Consider the following 19,705-nt stretch of genomic DNA (forward strand, 5'->3'; position numbering starts at 1 on the left):
ATGTTCTTTTAACATATCTTTTGGATGCATTATTACATTTACCATCACTTAGGACTATGTTCAGAGTTAGACGTGGTTGCGAATTTTCTGTCAAAATGATTTTGCAATGGAAAATTCATTTTCCACAAAATGAAAAATTTCTATGGGAAAATTTTGCTTTTGCTGGAAATTAATATATTGTTTTGGGTAAGTTTGATTTGAATCAGAGTATTTCATTTTTTTGAAGTGACCTAAAATATTTTTAATCATTTCAATAAAATGTTAATCTGAATTTCCTTATCAATATATTTGCCTTATGGGAGTTGTAGTTCAGGGCCCCTATTCTTTCCGTAAGGACTACATCTCCTATAATGTAATTCAGTTTCTCTGCCAGTGAGCTACACGGTGCATCATGGAAGTCACATGATTCTAAATGCATTGTAGGAAATGTAGTCCAGCTATGGAGCCTGGCTCATAGAGGAGCCCAGTCTCCTCAGCTACAATTCCCATGAAGCAGTGTACCACTAGGGGAAAATAGAGCATAATATTGAACTAACTCAAAATGAAGCATTTCAGGTCAGTTCGATATTTGGGGAGTGCTGAAATGTTTTGTTATGATCACAAATATGAAAATGTTTCATTTCAACATTTCTGAAGTGACTTTTCAGAATTTTCCATTCCACAAAAAATTTGGAAATGTCAACTTTTTGTCCTGTTTGGGAGAGAATCAAAGGTTGGAATTTCCTGTCAAATTGTTTGGTTATATTCATAAGAACATAAGAACATAAGAATGGCCATACTAGGTCAGACCAAACGACCATCAAGCCCAGTATCCTGTCCTCTGACAGTGGCCAATGGCAGGTGCCCCAAAGTGAATGAACAGACAGGTTATCATCAAGTGATCCATCCCCTGTCAAGCTGCCAATCCCAGCTTCCGGCAAACAGAGGCTAGGGACACCATTCCTGCCCATCCTGGCTAATAGCCATTGATGGACCTATCTTCCATGAATCTATCTAGCTCCCTTTTGAACCCCATTATAGTATTGGCCTTCACAACACCCTCTGGCAAGGAGTTCCAGAGGTTGACAGTGCATTGCATGAAAAAATACTTTCTTGTATTTGTTTTAAATCTATTTTAAACCTATTAATTTCATTTGGTGGCCCCTTGTTCTTGTATTATGAGAAGGAGTAAATAACACTTCCTTATTTACTTTCTCTATACCACTCATGATTTTATAGACCTCTATCATATCCCCCCCTAGTCGCCTCTTTTCCAAGCTGAAAAGTCCCAGTCTTATTAATCTCTCCTCATATGGAAGCCGTTCTATACCCCTAATCATTTTTTGTTGCCCTTTTCTGAACCTTTTCCAATTCCAATATATCTTTTTTGAGATGGGGCGACCACATCTGCATGCAGTATTCAAAGTATGGGCGTACCATGGATTTATATAGAGGCAATATGATATTTTCTGTCTTATTATCTATCCCTTTCTTGATGATTCCCAACATTCTGTTTGCTTTCTTGACTGCCGCTGTACATTGAGTGGATGATTTCAGAGAACTATCCACATTAACTCCAAGGTCTCTTTCTTGAGTGGTAACAGCTAATTTAGACCCCATCATTGTATATGTATAGTACGGATTATGTTTTCCAATGTGCATTACTTTGCATTTATCAACATTAAATTTCGTCTGCCATTTTGTTGCCCAGTCACCCAGTTTTGTGAGATCCTTTTGCAGCTCTTCACAGTCTGCCTGGGACCAAACTATCTTGAGTAGTTTTGTATTATCTGCAAATTTTGCCACCTCACTGTTTACCCCTTTTTCCAGATCGTTTATGAATATGTTAAATAGGACTGGGCCCAGTACAGATCCCTGGGGGACACCACTATTTAACTCTCTCCATTCTGAAAACTGACCATTTATTCCTACCCTTTGTTTCCTATCTTTTAACCAGTTACCAATCCATGAGAGAACCTTCCCTCTTATCCCATGACTGCTTATTTTGCTTAAGATCCTTTGGTGAGAGACCTTGTCAAAGGCTTTCTGAAAATCTAAATACACTATATCCACTGGATCTCCTTTGTCCGCATGCTTGTTGACCCCCTCAAAGAATTCTAGTGGATTGGTGAGGCATGATTTCCCTTTACAAAAACAATGTTGACTATTTCCCAACAAATTATGTTCATCAGTGTGTCTGAGAATTTTGTTCTTTACGATGTTCTTTAGAGGTTTTTAAGGTCAGGCTTGACAAAGCCCTGGCTGGGATGATTTAGTTGGGGATTGGTCCTGCTTTGAGCAGGGGGTTGGACTAGATGACCTCCTGAGGTCTCTTCCAACCCTGATATTCTATGATTCTATGATAGTTTCATCCAATTTGCCCAGTACTGAAGTGAGGCTTACTGGCCTTACTAACGCTTACTTGGTGTCACATTAGCTATCCTCAAGTCATTTGGTACAGATGACAGTTAGTAGTCCTGCAATTTCACATTTGAATTCCTTCAGAACTCTTGGGTGAATACCATCAGGTTCTGGAGACTTATTACTGTTTAGTTTATCAATTTGTTCCAAAACCTCCTCTAATGACACATCAATTTGGGACAGTTCCTCAGATCTGTCACCCAAATAAAATGGCTCAGGTTTGGGAATCTCCCTCACATCCTCAACAGTAAAGACCGATGCAAAGAATTCATTTAGTTTCTCCGCACTGGCCTTATCGTCTTTGAGTGCTCCTTTAGCATCTCAATCGTCCCACTGGTTGCTTAGCAAGCTTTCTGCTTCTGATGTATTTTTTAAAAAAAATTGCTATTACTTTTGGAGTCTTTGGCTAGCTGTTCTTCAAATTATGTTTTGGTCTTTCTAATTATATTTTTACTCTTCATTTGCCAGAGTTTATGCTCTTTTCTATTTTCCTCATTAGGATTTATCTTCCACTTTTTAAAGGAGTTTTTCAGAGTTTACTCTTAGCCCTGTGCAAAGACTAACAAAGATACACAATCCAAAGAGGAGCTGCAGATACACGCCTGAGTAACTTGGGCCAAAACCTCAACCAATGTGAACTGGGGTCACACTCCCTGAAGGCTACCAACCCCCATGGTTAGCATATCTGAATAGATTATGTGGGCTAATGCCAACAGAGCTCTATCATGATACAGCTATTTTACACAAAGAATCCCTTAGTATCCATTGCCTTATGTACTCTACCAAGAAAACTAATCCAAATATATAGAGCTGTGCCAGGTATGCCATTGTTTTAGGTATTGATTCTTTGACAAAACCACCACTGTAGATCATATTAAATCCTCTATAACTGCTTCCCTCATACATTAGAGACTGCTTAGCTTTACTGTTGTGGTTGAAAAATGTGACAATTCCACAAAGGATTACTTCTGAATGTAGAGTCTTCACAGGAATATACCCTGTCTCCGGGTTTTAAAGTCTCTAAGATATTTATTTAAATAGATACAAAAATGACAGCTGATCCCCAGGAAAGGTTCTTAATAAAAAAAAAGGAAATCTAGCTCACCTGGGCTTAATGAAAACTTCTTCTCCCCTTGTTGGACATATTATTTTATATAAACTCAGGTACAGGTATGAGAAGAACTACAAGATACTGTAGCATCATAGAGCATATTTTTAACTGAAAGATTCATATGGCTGAAATCTGTTCGAGGTTAAATACATCCCTACTCATTAGGCATGTTCCTGCCCACATTTACACTGTTTTAACACCAGTGTTATTCTTCTAACTACAGTGGGACTGAACATGATTTAGAACAATGTAAGGGCTTGTATTACACATGAGTAATTTTATTCACATCCATCGTTCTGTTGAAATGGAAGTAACAGCCATGTGCTAAATACTGCTTGTACATTCTGTTATGCTGGAAGGTGTTAATGGTGGTCTTGGAGCAGGGTTTTGATCTATAGACAAGCACCGACCTGACTGAAATTGATGGTTGTGCTAAGCACCGTTCTTTCAGGCTAAATGGAAGGAAAAATTCAATGCTCCTTTATATAGTGAGAGCTGGGAACAATAGAAGCCACCGCCCAAAGCAATACGGCTAAGGGTTTCCCTAGGACTGCTGGCAAATGCAGGGGTTAGGGGATTGTTTGGCAAGCTGTGTGTACGTTAGGCAGAAAGCCAGCAAAAGGGAGAAGCAGTTGTATGTGTAGCCCTGGGAGGAAGCAGAGGGACAGAGCTCCTTGGGGCACATGATTCACTGGAAAGGCAGATTTGGAAACTGTGAGCAAGGAAACTTCCTGCTGCTGTTTGTTTCTACTGTGTTGAGATAAACAGTAGTGTGTATAGTCTTTGTAAACAATGATTTCACCAAAGAAACGCCTGACTCATAACATCAGTTTCTCCTAATGGAAACACAATCTTGCAGTGCCCCATGTAATGGCCAGCTACTTGGGCCAAATGGGCAACAGTTTTATCCCTTTCACCACCCTGAGCCATTCTCATCTATTTATATTGTGAGCTTTTTGGGGCGGGGACTATCCATTGGGGGGAGGGATAGCTCAGTGGTTTGAGCATTGGCCTGCTAAACCCAGGGTTGTGAGTTCAATCCTTGAGGGGGCCACTTAGGGATCTGGGGCAAAATCAGTACTTGGTCCTGCTAGTGAAGGCAGGGGGCTGGACTCGATGACCTTTCAAGGTCCCTTCCAGTTCTAGGAGATAAGTATATCTCCATTAATTTCTAAATTTCTATTATTCTGTACTTATTTGGTATTAGCACAATGAGGCCCCATTCTCAGTTGGTTCCTAGGCACTGCTGAAATTAACACAATCAATAATAATAGATTGTAGGGCAACCTGATAAATTATGTAACCATGACCTGTAGCAAAAAGATGGGGGTGGGGGGAATCTAAGGTGTCTAAAAATAGTTTAACTGAATCTAGAACTACAAACCCTAATACGTATTCATACATGTCTGTGCTTAGTGTCTTGTGTCTCCCCAGGGCAGAGTGCATCTGCATACCTGAACATGTTTCTATTACTTTTGGGTTTAACCTTAAATCAGAATTTCCTGGATCTATAATGCTTGTTTTTGGGAGGCACCTTACCTACTTAGGCATTCTAGAAAATCCCACTAAGTGCCCATCTGCATCTTTAGGTGCCTAAATACCTTTAACAGTCTGGCCTTAGGCTCCTAAAGGCCAGATTTTCAAAGGTATTGAGGCGCCTGAAGATGCAGATAGATGCCCAACTACCTCTGAAAATCTGCGGCTAAGCACCTAAGCCCCTTCTGAAAATGGGACTCAGGCTTCCAAATCACTTAGGTGCTTTTGAAAATTGTACCCCAATTCCCTGCTGCAGTATCATAAAATGTATTTGCCTCCAGTCATCATCCTAACTAAGGTATTTTAAACTCGCCTGTGTTTAGCCTTTTTCTTACAATGAAAAGCCGCTTCTCCTACACAGCTGCTGCTTCATCTGAGGCCACGGCAATAACACAGAATGTTTTCCCTCCCGGAATCACAGGTTGCAAACCACTTTGTTTAACAGATGTCTGTCTGAAAAGCTTGCAATTCCTCATGTGCGAATGGAGCTATTAAACCCCAAACCTCATTACACAAATAATGTCCATTTTGATATTTCAGAGTACCTTTCGCAAAGGTGCTCACAAGAGCGTTCTAAATGATCCATAAACACTGGCGCACCGTGGGGACAAAACCGAGATTGGGCAATTTGTTTTCACACAGCGTTTTCCTTCGAAGGAGAAAGCAATCACAGGGGTCACTTAGGGCCCAATCCTGCAGAACCTCCTTCTCACGCAATCTCCCGGCTAAAGCGATTAGCCCCATATAACGGACTAGTCCTGCAAATAAGGACTACTCACGCGAGTAAGTGCTTTGAAGGAGTGGGTCCTTGGTTTGTACTGTATCTAAACACACACAACAGACACCCTCTCCAGCCAGCCATGCAACTCACTCCCATCTCTCGACAATTTCATTTGATTCTTTCTGGCAGTCGTGCCCACTGCCAGCGAGAGGAACGGGCAAGCCAGGTGGAATCAAATGAGAATTGACCCCAAAGTTCAGCCCATCTTGCAGGCCTCATATGTGCTGTCTTCTGTATTTCTGAGTGTCTCCTGTATTCTTTGGAAGTGGAAGGTCTGAAATGTAATGGGAAAGGCTGCTCAGGAAGTATCTGCGGCCTAACAGAGACGGAGCCCCAATTCTTGGGGATAGTTGAGCTGTGGTTGATGGCATGACCTGGGGTGGAAGCGTGGGAAGAAGGCAGTTTTATGCCAGCTTTGTGATTCTGCAGTTCTGGGGCCAGCTAGGGGTGGGTTCAGAGGTAGAACGTCCCCAGGGTTGCTCTGTACCAGGGACTGTGAGGCAGGGGGTGGTATTGAGTTTAGACACTACTTATACATCACCATGGATCCTCCTCCCCCTCCCATGCTGGGGGAATTCCCAGCCACTGGGTTTACAGCCCCTTTGCACCAGCGGAATGGCACAAAGGAGCCATAAAATCCCAAAGAACTGGCCCCAGCAAGTCTAAACAATCATCTGAAGTTCTGCATGTTCCTTTGGAATGAATCTCAGGGCCGTCTGACCACCCGACCCCCAACACACACACATTTTGCCCAAAAGAGCGCCGCCACCCCATCTCCGAATTGTGACTAGTGAATCAAAACCAAATGCACCAAATTTGAGTTCCCTACATTGTACGATCAGCAGCAGAACCTGAAACACTCTGGATTTCCTGCCCCGGCTCGCAATCTGTAATTCAGTACAGCTAATGCAGGGCCCTTTCCTGGGGGGTGCCAGTGAGCCAGATCCTAAGAGTTGCTGAGCATTGAGGGCCTGATCCAAAACCCACTGAAGTCAATGAAAGAATTTCCATTAGCATCAAGGGGCTTTGGAGTGAGCACCTGCAACTCCCAGTGAAATCAATGGCCCAGACCACTGGGAGTTTTGCCCGAATAGGGCGTGAAGTCAGGATCTGGCCTACTGGAAGCGGCGGGTGTTCTTCAGGCGCTCAGAAGCGGTAGGATTGGACCATTTGACATCTCCTGGAGTTGAGGCTGATAAGCCCTGCATAGGGTTGGGTCCCTAAACTATATGCAGTAATGCACATGCAATCCTTTATATATTGGTAAAACTTACTTTTCAGCTGAAACAATGGCTAAGGAACACAATAGAGCTATCTGCCAACAAAGGGGACAGCTAATTCATCTGTTGCTGAACACTCTTTCCAGATGTAATCACAATGTTTCCTGCCTAGGATTATTGGCACAGAGCTAGTAAATGTATCCCCTAGAGGAGGAAACACACTGTAAATAACTTCCCTTTAAAAAGGGAGGCTTATTGGATTTTTACACTAGACAACGTGAGCTCTGGTTAAATACTGAGTGATAGGTAGGCCCCTTTGCATCCAGCAATGCTTCAGATTCATCCTGCATTAATTAATATAATGACACCGGACATAACCCTTTGTCCACAGTTTCCTCATTCCTTTTTGAAAAGCCTGTTCAGAATATTTACAAATGTAAAAAGAAGAAACACCATGACCCTGAAGGTTCTGAAGATACTGCCTCCTCCCCTCCTCCATTACCGTATCAGTCCAGTAAGTCTCCATGACCTAAGGGAAAGGGGCATGACCAGGGTGGTGGTGTGTTTGGCTGAACTCATTGCTGTTCCCATGTTACTAGCCAGCTGAATTTAATGAAGCCGCAAGGGACATTGAGACTAAACCAGCCCAAAGATGAGGGAGCTGTAAATGTGGTTTAAATCTGCCTTTATGTCACACTGGGTGCAGCGGGGCTGGAGCCAAGGATCTGCCCCTGTTTGCCAGGCAGGGTGTGCTACTTCAAACCCCACATCAGCAGCTCAGAGCTCTCTATTTGATTGGCTGATTGATTGCACTTGTCTGGTTCAGACACAGCCTACTTTAAGCCTTGATGTCTGTGTCATCTGCTTGTGTAGTTATGATCTGTGAGTGTCGTGCAGACATGTGACAGTGAACCCACATCGATGCCATGATAAATCACAATGACACCATCCCACCCCTACAGTATTTTTTCACGACATAAAGACAGTCTAGTGTAACAACCCAAGGTGACCTACAACTTCACAGTGGTCACTTTGCTGTACACTCCACAGCCACTCATATCTTCATGCTGGAAGTGGGGATAGAACCTAATTCCTCCTTCTTCAAAAGACTCCACGCTTCCCAGCGGAGTTAGAGGAAAATTTGCTCGTGTGTGGAAGTGTAGGGCTTATGACATGCAGCACATGTAGCTATCTGAGGGACTTCTATGGCTGCCCATCACCCTAACATCTAAGTGCCTCATCATCTTTGGTGTATTTATCCTCACAACAGCCCTGTGAGGTAGGGAAGGATTATGATCCCCATTGTATATAATGAGGCACAGAGGGACTAAGTGACTTGCCTAAGGTCACACAGAGAGTGCTAGCGCACTGTCTGCAGGTCTCCTAAGTCCCCAGCTAACACAACAGCCTGGCCCATTCTTCCTCTCTGCTCTGGCAGCTCCAAGTTCTGCTCCTGTTACACCCAGGGCAGTGTTACGTATACACCCAAGGGAATTTATTGCATTATGAAATATTGAAATCCATATTTTTCTCCTGGAAAAAGCAGATTTAACAGATCCTAGATCCTTCCCCCCCCCCCAAAATTGCCAGTTTTTTCCAAAATGTCATGAAAAGCTCCTGTTTTCCCTATTCCACTGGTAAAGTGAAACTATATTAGTTAATTGAATTATGTCCTTGCAAACATGGATGCTTAGATGTTATTTATTTATGATTGTTGTTGTTATTATTAATTTTATTGTATTTATAAAAGCACACACCTTTTGATCACCTTATTCATGTATATTTCATCCCAGCTGGTGGTGAAAGGGAGTGTGAGCCTGCTTTTGGAATAAATTACCTTCCATATTCATGCTGCTGAACCTGGGGAATCCCTTTCTTTCAACATAAGGGGTTACTCAGTCTCTAGATAACTCTCCAATCTAGAATATTATGCAGGATGCAAAGGTCAATTACAATTGCTGGCTAATTGTGTTTTCTTGTCCTGACCTGAGCTTAAACAATGGAATGAATACCCAGCCAATTAATATTTTAACCTACATTGAAAATTGGGGGAAAAAAGCACTGAGACACAGAATGCCCCAGATATATGGAAATGTTCATCGTCAACTAAACAAAATGCCACATCTAACCCTCCACAGTAACAATGATTAGGCCAGATTCTCATTTAGACTAAGGCTGTTTGCACCACTCTGGCAGTGTACTGGAGGCTTAGCGTGGCCACACATTACGTTTACACTTAGTTAAGGCCCAGCGCAGTGCAAAGGGACCTTTGTGTAAATAAGAATCGGGCTCATTATTATTACTTGTAGTCTGGTAGTGCAATGTTTCCTACATTTTTAAAAGTTGTCTCCCCCTTCAGGGATCTAAACCCAATCACATCCCCTTTAAGCCTGTCATGTTATTAAAGCCATATCCATTTTTATTATACGTCTTGCACTGGAAATAGTCCTTTCCCTGCCCCACTCGTTAGGATACCCTGCCATAGATCTTCACAATATAATTCTTCCTCTCTTTATTTACTTGCTTTGATGAGCAGTGAAAGAGTTAACAAAAAGTCTCATCACTGGCATCAGAGTTACTGCTTATTGAAATAATGAGGAGCGTTCACACTTCCAAGCAATTGTTTCAGCCTTTCAGCAGATTCAGGCAGACTTGTCTGCATCACTTACATTGGGGTCATTTTGAAGGATTGTTGACAACAGCTAGACATTTAGGGCCAGCATTTTATAGGTACTTACACACTCCAATGGGTGTTAGGTACCTAGATGCTTTTGGAAAATCCCACTAGGTGCCTATCTGCATCTTTAGGCACCTAAATACCTTTAAAAAGCTGGCCCTTCTTTTTTTTTTTAATGAAAGCTGAGATTCCGGAGAACAGTTAGGAGGTCTGCTCAGACCTCCCCCTGGCTAGTCCTTTGTGGCCCTGCAGGAGGGACCCCACACTTCAGGAAAGCTGTAGTAATATCTAGAAGCCCCAGCCAACATCATGACTCCGTTTTGGTTCTTAGGCACACGACCAACCTTCTAATCTAACCAGGGTATTTCCAAGGCACCTTTTACCTTGTCATAAACATACAGCTAAGGGTAGCATAAAATCCCTCTTTACCCTGTAAGGGGTTAATTCCTCTTTTACCTGTAAAGAGTTAGGAAGCTCAGGTAACCTACCTGACACCTGACCAAAAGGACCAATAAGGGAACAAGATACTTTCAAATCTTGAGGCGGGGGAGGCTTTGTCTGTCTGTTTTGTGGGCTTATGCCGGACACAGATTAAGGAAGCAAGCAATCCAGCTCCTATAAAGTTAGTAAGTATTTAGCAAGGAAATGAGTTAGTTTACTTTTATTTTGGCTTGTGTTTTCCTTTGTGTAAGAGGGAGGTTTATGCCCGGTTTTGTAACTTTAAGGTTTTGCCTAGAGGGGAGATCCTCTGTGTTCTTGAGTCTTTTGTTATTCTGTAAACTACTTACCATCCCGATTTTACAGAGGTAATTCTTTTACCTTTTCTTTAATTAAAATTCTTCTTTTAAGAACCTGATTGATTTTTCATCATTTTAAGCTCCAGGGGTTTGGGTCTGTGTTCACCTGTACCAATTGGTGAGGATATTATTCTCCAGCCTGCCCAAGAAAAGGGGTTTAGGGGCTTGGGGGGATATTTGGGGAAGGTAGGGGTCCAAGTGGCCCTCCTTAAATCACTTGGTGGTGGCAGCGTTACTTAATCCAAGGTAAGGGAGAAATTGTGCCTTGGAGTTTTTAACCTAAGCTGGTAGAAATAAGCTTAGGGGGTCTTTCATGCGGGTCCCCCCTAGAGTTCAGAGTGGGGAAGGAACCTTGACAACCTTGGTAGCCAAACACAACTAAGGAAAAAGGATTAAAGTCTATTATAAATGATCTCATTTCTTTCTGTTTACCCAAGCATGGGGGTGTCAAGTAACTCCAGATTTAGCCAGGTGTAACCCGAGAGCAGAAATATGTACACTCTTAAACTCCAGAGAATAACATGTACTGCCTGAGGTAATCAAAAATGGCAGACTCAGTGAGTGTGAATGGAACAGATTGGAGGATATGGAGGGTAAAGAAAGGAAAGGAAATTGAGTGTGAGAAGGGTGTTAGAATCTTACCTGATTCAAGAAAGGAATAAAACAAAAACAAAAAACTCCAACCAGTCACAGATGGAGATAAGATAAGCGATGTGTTCACTTAGATGAGACTGTGATAATGCCAGCTGTTAGTCGATAATTTCAACAGGGGAAATATTGTTATGACAGTAAACCTCTTGATTACTCAATTAAAAGGAAACCCAGGATTTTAATCATTTTCTTCTTTTCTTTATTAAGGAAGATAAGAAAATTAAGGAAGGGAGATGTAACCTTTCTGAAAAGAAAAAAAAAAGAATCACATCTCAGTAAAGATCATAATGACTTCTTCAAAAGCGGTGGGAACTTTAGGCAATTGTTCATGACATCCTTTTCCTTCACTTCATTGCAGTTAATGGAATTGATAGTTTATTCTACATAAAGTGAGCACCAGACAACCATGCTGCTCTGAGGAGAAGAGCCAGTCAACATTTTTCACATATGTTTTTGTAGAAAAGTTGTCCTTTTAAAAAAAACGAGTAGTTTCACAGAGAAATCAGCATGGTCAAATGTTTCTAATTTTTGCCATATTTTCTGCCATATTATTTTACTGATCTTTTTACCGCCATTTTTACTGAAATCATTTCAGAAAGCATTATTGAAATATGCCATTTGCTCACTCAGAATTGGGTTTTCGGTAAATGAAAAAAATTCCAAAACTATTTAGTGAACAATTGTAATGAAAATCTCAGGAGAAATAGAGCGAGAACGTCCCCAGAATGGAAAAGGGGTGGATTTCAAAGTACATGAAACAAAGAACTTCAGCTTTGTAAATGTGTCATGAAATGACTTTCCCATTTCCCAGCCCGTTTTACTGCTTTGTGGTTGAGCTCCAGGGGCTCATTTTTACTTGCTAGGCACCCTCGTCCATTTGGGAGATAGAAGCCAATTACTCCCCAAAACAGGTGAGGGGAATATACCTTTTCTAATCTCTGCTACCCACGGTGGTGCTAGGAAGTAGCAGTGCCTGCACTTCAGGGCGCTGCGGGTTTGAGACTGTGCTCAGTCATTGCATGAGGAGGGCAGGAGAGCTCAATGAAGACAGGATACCTCCTGAACACCCCCTCACTTCTGCAGTCACACAGCACCAAGGCACAATCAGGCCCTTCATTTATAAGGACAAATGGTGAATGCCTCTTTCTCCAAACAAGCCTTCCCTTGCATTATCTGGATACTGTCAATATCTTACATACGCTACAAACCCCACCCTGTAGGATCACGCCAAACTGTACCAAAGACATGATGGCTTAAATTATGCTCATGTTCGTTTTCTGCTCACTGTTATTAATAATCACTGATATAATTTCCCCTACCAAACCCCCCAAACATGGCTAATTTAGTGTTAAAGTTTGTTACCAGATTTGCCCGTTACTTTGGGGTACGCTCATTTAATTAGGGTTACTCTTTGGGGTGGGGGGGTGTTCTGTACTTCTATCAAGGTACTGCTTGTGTCACTTGTGTTCTCATATGGACCTCTACTTCTCCCTGCTGTAAGTTCCCTCCCAACTGAGCTATCCTGCAGGACCTAGGTTCCCCAGGGCTGGGTTCTTCCAGCCCCAGAATCAGATGAATACACACACACACATTAACAGAGCGCACCTGAGCAGACCGGGTCAGTCAGCACTCCCAAGCTGACCCCTTATATGTCCCTGGACTCAGCAGGCTGGGTCGAACCGCACTTCCAAGCTGCCACTTTCATATGCCATGGGCACCGCGCCGGAATAGAGTACACCTGAGCAGGCTGGGTCGAGCAGCACTTCCAAGCTGTCACCCTCCTATGCCACAGGTTCAGCACGTCCCTATCCCCATTTTCATGTTACAATTGTTCTGGTACTAACCCACTTGATGAGCAAACCCCAGAGGATTTTGGGGGGCTACAGGGATCCTTAGCTTAGGTAAGAGGAGTGTTGCTGCAGAGCAAATGGGGAAGCCAAAAACACAAAAGAGAGAGAGAGGGAGGGAAGCAACCAGCATAGCCATAAAAGTTATTTATTGCCCGGTAATAACCATACAAGGAGAGCCAAACAAAGAAAACAGTTACAATATTAAATCTAGGTTAAATTTGATTACAAAAAGTCTTGTTTAGAAAACTATACCTGATCACACAAGTCAGGGTTAGAAAGCTATACCTAGAGTAAAAAAAGAAAAAAACAGAGAGAGAGAGAAAGAGACGGAGAGTTAGGTTCTCACCACTCCATGAAGCTTGAACTAGTTGGGGTTCCCAAGTGGTGGTGGTAGCTGAGGATCTGGAGTGCTGGAGACAGGCAGAGCCCCCAGCACAATCAGTCAGGAGAAGATGAAGTCCCAGTGGAACTGATGCAGATATTGGATCCAGGCATCAGAACCCCTACTTGAGTGTGGGCAGGGGTCCCCGCAGGGAAACAACAATGGCTCAAGGGAGAACACTAGATTTGTCCATGGGCAAACTGATGGCCCAAGGGAGCACACCAAAGTTGTCTTGTTCAGGCTAGACAATAGGAACCGATCACTCCCGGCCATGGGTGGCACTCCCCCAATGGAGCCTACAATGCAATTAGGCAGATTCAGCACTTTGGATACCAATAAAGGATTTATTACTAGAATTGGTCTGATAGCTACTGAGCTGGGTGTGTGCAGGCGTAGGTTCATTAACATCTGGAGCAGACATCCCCCACCATGCAGTGCTTCCCTGCTTTTCTGGTCCCAGAGTTCAGTGCGGTTCTCGCCTTGGAATCTCTGTTCTCCATTCTGTATGCTAATGGAGATACCTCCTTGTCCCATCTTCGATGCAAATGAGGCCAGGGGAGTTGCCTTAATCCTGTCACCCTTGTCCGGAGGGGTTTGGGTGTGTCTCCCATGGCCTTTTCATTGCTTTTTTTAAGTCTTTCTTCTGATCAGTTTTGGTTCAAGCAGAGGCTTACTGCGCCCTGGTTCCCCAAGAACACAGAGCTGACAGGTAACAAGTTGTTCAAGTGCATTTGCTTACACCAACACAAATACATCAGACCAAAAACATGGCAAATTAAGGCAACATTCACACAGCAGCACGCTCCAAGAATTAGCCTGCTAACATCACCATGTCAACTCGCTCCGAATTCAAGAGCGCTCTCGCCTCTCAATACATACAGAAGAGAACTGAAAATCACACTCACTGGGGACATGCATAAGCATTTGCAGGATTGGGGCCTTTATTTGTCAGAGGTAATGAGGGCACAGCCCAGTATGATGGTATGTATTTACATATTTCTATCTCACCCATTATTGTAATATCATCTAGGCACCAACTGTTCCTTTAAACTTGTTTTTGTATTATAGGAGGGCTCAGATGTTTCTTCAACCGAGACTCAGGTTTCATTGTGCTAGGTGCTGTACAAAAACGCAGTAAGAGATGGGCCATTCCTTGAAGAGTTTACAATCGCTATAGCCACTACAAATATTCTTATTTCTGTTTTACAGAATTGTGGCACAAAGGCCTGAATTCAATGGGAGTTAGGTGCCTAAATACATTTGATGGCCTGGGCCAAAGAGATTAAGGGACTTGCCCAAGGTCACATATGGTGTCTGTGGTAGAAATGGGAATCAAATTCAGACCTCCTAGGCACCAATCCCGTATCTTAGCCAGAGAGCCACCGTCCTCGCTAATGTTCATAGATTCTTTTCCTGTAAATTTAAGCAAGAGTATTAAAGGCCTTCATTTGTCATGCCTGAGAAATTAATCAGAATGGAAAGGTCATCTGAGCAAGACATTGTATAAAGCCAATGACAGTGTGAACAAATCTTGGATTGTCCCAATTCATACAGGGAACCATTCTGATTCCATACATACATCTGCATATCTTTATTCTTCTCAGATTGAAATCAGTGTGCATTACTATTAGTGAACAAATCTCAAGGAGAATTTGAAATGCTTTTCATCTAGTCAATTAACCTCCAAAAACAATTGCCTGCGCTAAGTGGACAATTTCATTCCTGCCTTTGTTTATGGAAGATATTTCTTTGAGGATTAAATAGACTCGCAGTCGAATATAACTATGCTACAATTTCCTGAATGTTAATCAGAGATGTTCCTGAGATCTAGTGACCCAGAAGGAGATCAGATTTAATGAAAGAGTTTTAAAGTGATTTTCATTCTTCCTCATTACAGAGAAATGGATTCATAAATTCATGTGTTTCTCTCTTAGCTTATACGGTTTACTGAAAGGTGACTAACCATGGCCCTGCTTTGAGCAGGGGGTTAGACTAGATGACCTCCTGAGGTCCCTTCCAACCCTGATATTCTATGATTGTTTCACTCCTCCTTTTATGATCTCTAAGCAATCAGAGATGACCACGAGTTATGTTATGGAAAAATCGATCCACGCGTTGTGTTCTTAATCAGACCAGCCTGAGGCCTTTTATTGATTATAGGCGCGCAGGGGAGGACCGCTATTGTAAATGGCCTCTCCGAAGCTGGTTACAGACAGGCTTATAAAGCTTAAAATCACAAACTTAATATACGAAGTTACATACATCATTTCCTTATTATTTCTTATTAAAATATTGCAAGGTTAATACTGATTGGAGCAAAATTAAGTTTCTTCCATATTAGGCCTTTCCTGTTATTGTCTGTCTGTTCTTTTGCGGTTAGATGTTGACAGTAAGGGATATTGCAACATTGTTTTTTTTGGCTGGGGACTGTTGGGTACTTTCCACTGCCTCCTTTGTGACCCTTGGCAGCTTGACATGATGCTTGGGCCTATAAGGTTTGGATATTACTGGATTTTCCCTTATAGTTAGCACTATGCTCTTTGATCCACAGTCTCCAAAGCCATGAGGCAACCAGGTTTGGTCAGCTGAAATGGTCCTTTTTATCGGCCTCTTGCAGGTGGTGCTGGATTGGTGCTTTGGTCTGAGCTGATGCTGCTCCAATCTTGCATTAGAGTAGGAGAGAGCAAGTCGATTGAAAATCAGAGCTCCTTCTCCCTTTACTGACTGAGAATTGTAGACGGCGAATGGAAAGAGAAGATCCCACTGGAGCATAGGTGCTGGAACAGGGGTGCTGCAGCACCCCCTGGTTTGAAGTGGTTTCCATTATAAACAGGCTTTACAGTTTGGCTCAATGGCTTTCAGCACCCTCACTATAAAAATTGTTCCAGCACCCCTGCTCTGGAGTGTATCTGGAGTGTAGAAGACTGATAAGGGAAGCTAAAGATGCCAGGGAAAAATCCATGGCTGGCAGGCTAAGAAGGAGTTTTAAAGTATGTTAGGAACACAAGAAATCCTAATGATGATGTACTCCATTACTAGATGGAGATGGTAAAATTGTTAATAATGATGCAGAAAAGGCAGAAGTGTTCAATACGTATTTCTCTTCTGTATTTGGGAAGAAGGAGGAAGATGTATTCATATCATATGAGGTACTTTCTATTCCATTAGTAATTGAGAGAATTTGAGAAAACAGCTATTAGGGATAAAAAAAAATTTAAATCAGCAGGCCCCAATAACTCACACCAAAGAGCTGGTTGTGATGATCTCTGGCCCACTGATGTTAATTTTCAATTAATCTTGGCTTACCACAAGTGTTCCCTCTAATCTTTCCCACACATGTGCAGAGTGAATTTTTTTATGTGCACCAATATGGAGGTGACGTGTGACACATCACCTTCATATTGGTGCACATAACAAAATTCATGTGCTGGGGGTGGGGCCGATGGGTTAGGAGCGTGGGAGGGCGCACAGGGCTGGGGCAGAGGATTGGAGTGCAGGAGTTTGAGGGCTCCGGCTGAGGGTACGGGCTTTGGGTTGGGGCCAGGGATGAGGGATTTGGGGTGCAGGAGTGTACTCTGGGGCTATGGCGGGGAGAGAGGACTCCCCCCAGCTCTCTCTCCCCACAGCGGCACCTGGGCTGGGGGTCAGAGGCACCTCTCCTCGCCATAGCCCTAGGGCAGGGGGTGCAGGATAGGTGCCACTCCCCGAGCAATGGCAGGTCCGGTCCAGAGCTGGGTTCGGGCCACCCTTCCTCCGGCCGCGGCAGGTCTGGGGCTTGGTTGGGGCTGGGGGAGAGGCACCCCACCCCTGGTTGTGGCAGGTTCTGGACGGGCAGGTTCCCTGAATGCTTGCCTGGCACTAAATAGAGTGCTGGGCATCCGCACGGCCATGCAGCTTACAGGGAACTTGGCTTACCACAGAAATTCCGGAAGACTGGAAGAGTGCTAATGTTGTGCCAATATTCAAACAGGACAAGTGGGATGACCCAGGTACCTACTGGCCAGTTACCCTGACTACAGTGCCAGACAAAATAATGGAAAAGCAGCTTCAGGATTCAACGGATAAAGAATTAAAAAATAGGAATATAATTAATACCAGTCAAAAATGGTTTTATGGAAAATAGGTCTAGTCAAACAAACCTGATTTCGTTCTTTGATGAAATTACAAAGTCTGTTGATAAAGATACCTGTGTAGATTTAATATATTTAGACTTTTTGCTGTGTTGGTCAATCACGGGATGAATATGAGTCACCAATCAGATGCTACTGCGAAAAAGGCAAATGTGATCCTACAATGTATCAGGTAAGGCATTTCCAGTAGAGATAGAGAAGTATTAATGTCATTGGACAAGGCATTGGAAACTCATTTGGAAGACTGTGTACAATGTTTAAGAAAGATGAATTCAAACAGCTGTGACGTTATTGACATAGACTGTGATTGTAAAGATCATTGTTGCAACCAAGGTCCTATGGTTGCACCAAATCTTGTACAAAGGAGGTCAAGTGAGGTGTCTATGAAAAGGTTGTAATTTGCTGGTTATGATTATGCTGTCTTTATGTGTGTATAAATTTGTATTTGAAGTTATGAATATTGGTTATGTACTTGTATCTCAATGTGTTTGATTCTAAGTAGCATCAGCGAAGCATTTGGTCAGCTTCTTGAGAAAGGACTATTCTGAGTAAGTGCACAATCAAGAAACACTTAACTGACAATAGAGGGTCCTGTGGCACCTTTAAGACTAACAGAAGTATTGGGAGCATAAGCTTTCGTGGGTAAGAACCTCACTTCTTCAGATGCAAGTAATGGAAATTTCCAGAGGCAGGTATAAATCAATATGGAGATAACGAGGTTAGTTCAATCAGGGAGGGTGAGGTGCTCTGCTAGCAGTTGAGGTGTGAACACCAAGGGAGGAGAAACTGCTTCTGTAGTTGGATAGCCATTCACAGCCTTTGTTTAATCCTGATCTGATGGTGTCAATTTTTCAAATGAACTGCAGCTCAGCAGATTCTCTTTGGAGTCTGCTCCTGACGTTTTTTTGCTGTAAGATGGCTACCTTTACATCTGCTATTGTGTGGCCAGGGAGGTTGAAGTGTTCTCCTACAGGTTTTTGTATATTGCCATTCCTGGTATCTGACTTGTGTCCACCAATGTTATATATGCCATCATGTGCCAGCAATGCCCCTCTGCTATGTACATTGGCCAAACTGGACAGTCACTACGCAAGAGGATAAATGGACAAAAGTCAGATATCCTTTTCTGCCCTGCCTTAGGAACACAGCAGCCTGCTGCAGAGAGTGGGGGTCGGGGGGGGGGGGAGAGGGGACACTGCTGTGCTGCTTTGACATTCCTCAGCATGGAGAGCTCACAGAGCTGCCCAGGATGCCGCTCCCAGCTGCTTCGGAGGCTGTGAGAGAACCCGGAGGGAATCACAGAACCATAGGCAGAGCGGGATACTTTGGGGGAGACGGCTGTGCCAAGCAGAACCGGGGGCTGATGTGGGGGATGTCCCCCGCCCCCTGGCTTAGGATAGGTGGGTCAGCCTGCTGTCTTGCCCGGCCCAGACACAACATTCTCCTCTCTTCTCCCTCCCTCCCACACTTCAGTTGAAAAAGTGGCTGACGATCTACTAGGATGCCCCTGGAAGGATGGGATTGAGAAACCTGCATCATGTGACGCTGTACCTCCCCCATGAGGCATTGCAAACCCTTTCCAAAGCATCCTGTGGCCAGTTGCATAGTGGGATAGCTACCCACAGTGCACTGCTCTCTGTGTCAATGCAAGAGCTGTTAGTGTGGATGCACTCTGCCGACACAAGAAGCGAGTGTGAACATGCAACAGCGGTTTTAATTAAAGCGCTTTAATTAAAGTGGCATAACTTTTGGCGAAAAAACTCTGTAGTGTAGACAAGGCCTTAGGAAGGAACAATCAGTTGCAAACATACAAAATGGGAAATGACGGTCTACGAAGGAGCACTGCAGAAAAGATCTGGGGGTCATAGTGGATCACAAGCTAAATAGGAGTCAACAGTGTAAAAGTGTTGCATAATAAAAAAGCAAACATCATTCTGGGATGTATTAGCAGGTGTGTTGTAAGCAAGACATGCGAAGTAATTCTGCTCTACTCTGCACTGATTAGGCCTCAACTGGAGTATTGTGTCCAGTTCTGGGTGCCACATTTTAGGAAAGATGTGGACCAATTGGAGAAAGTCCAGAGAAGAGCAACAAAAATGATTAAAGGTCTAGAAAGCATGACCTAGAGGGAAGACTTAAAAAAACTGGGTTTGTTTAGTCCGGAGAAGAG

This window comes from Terrapene carolina, unplaced genomic scaffold, assembly GCF_002925995.2.
Source record: "Terrapene carolina triunguis isolate 2854851 unplaced genomic scaffold, T_m_triunguis-2.0 Scaffold58, whole genome shotgun sequence".
Taxonomy (NCBI): domain Eukaryota; kingdom Metazoa; phylum Chordata; order Testudines; family Emydidae; genus Terrapene; species Terrapene triunguis.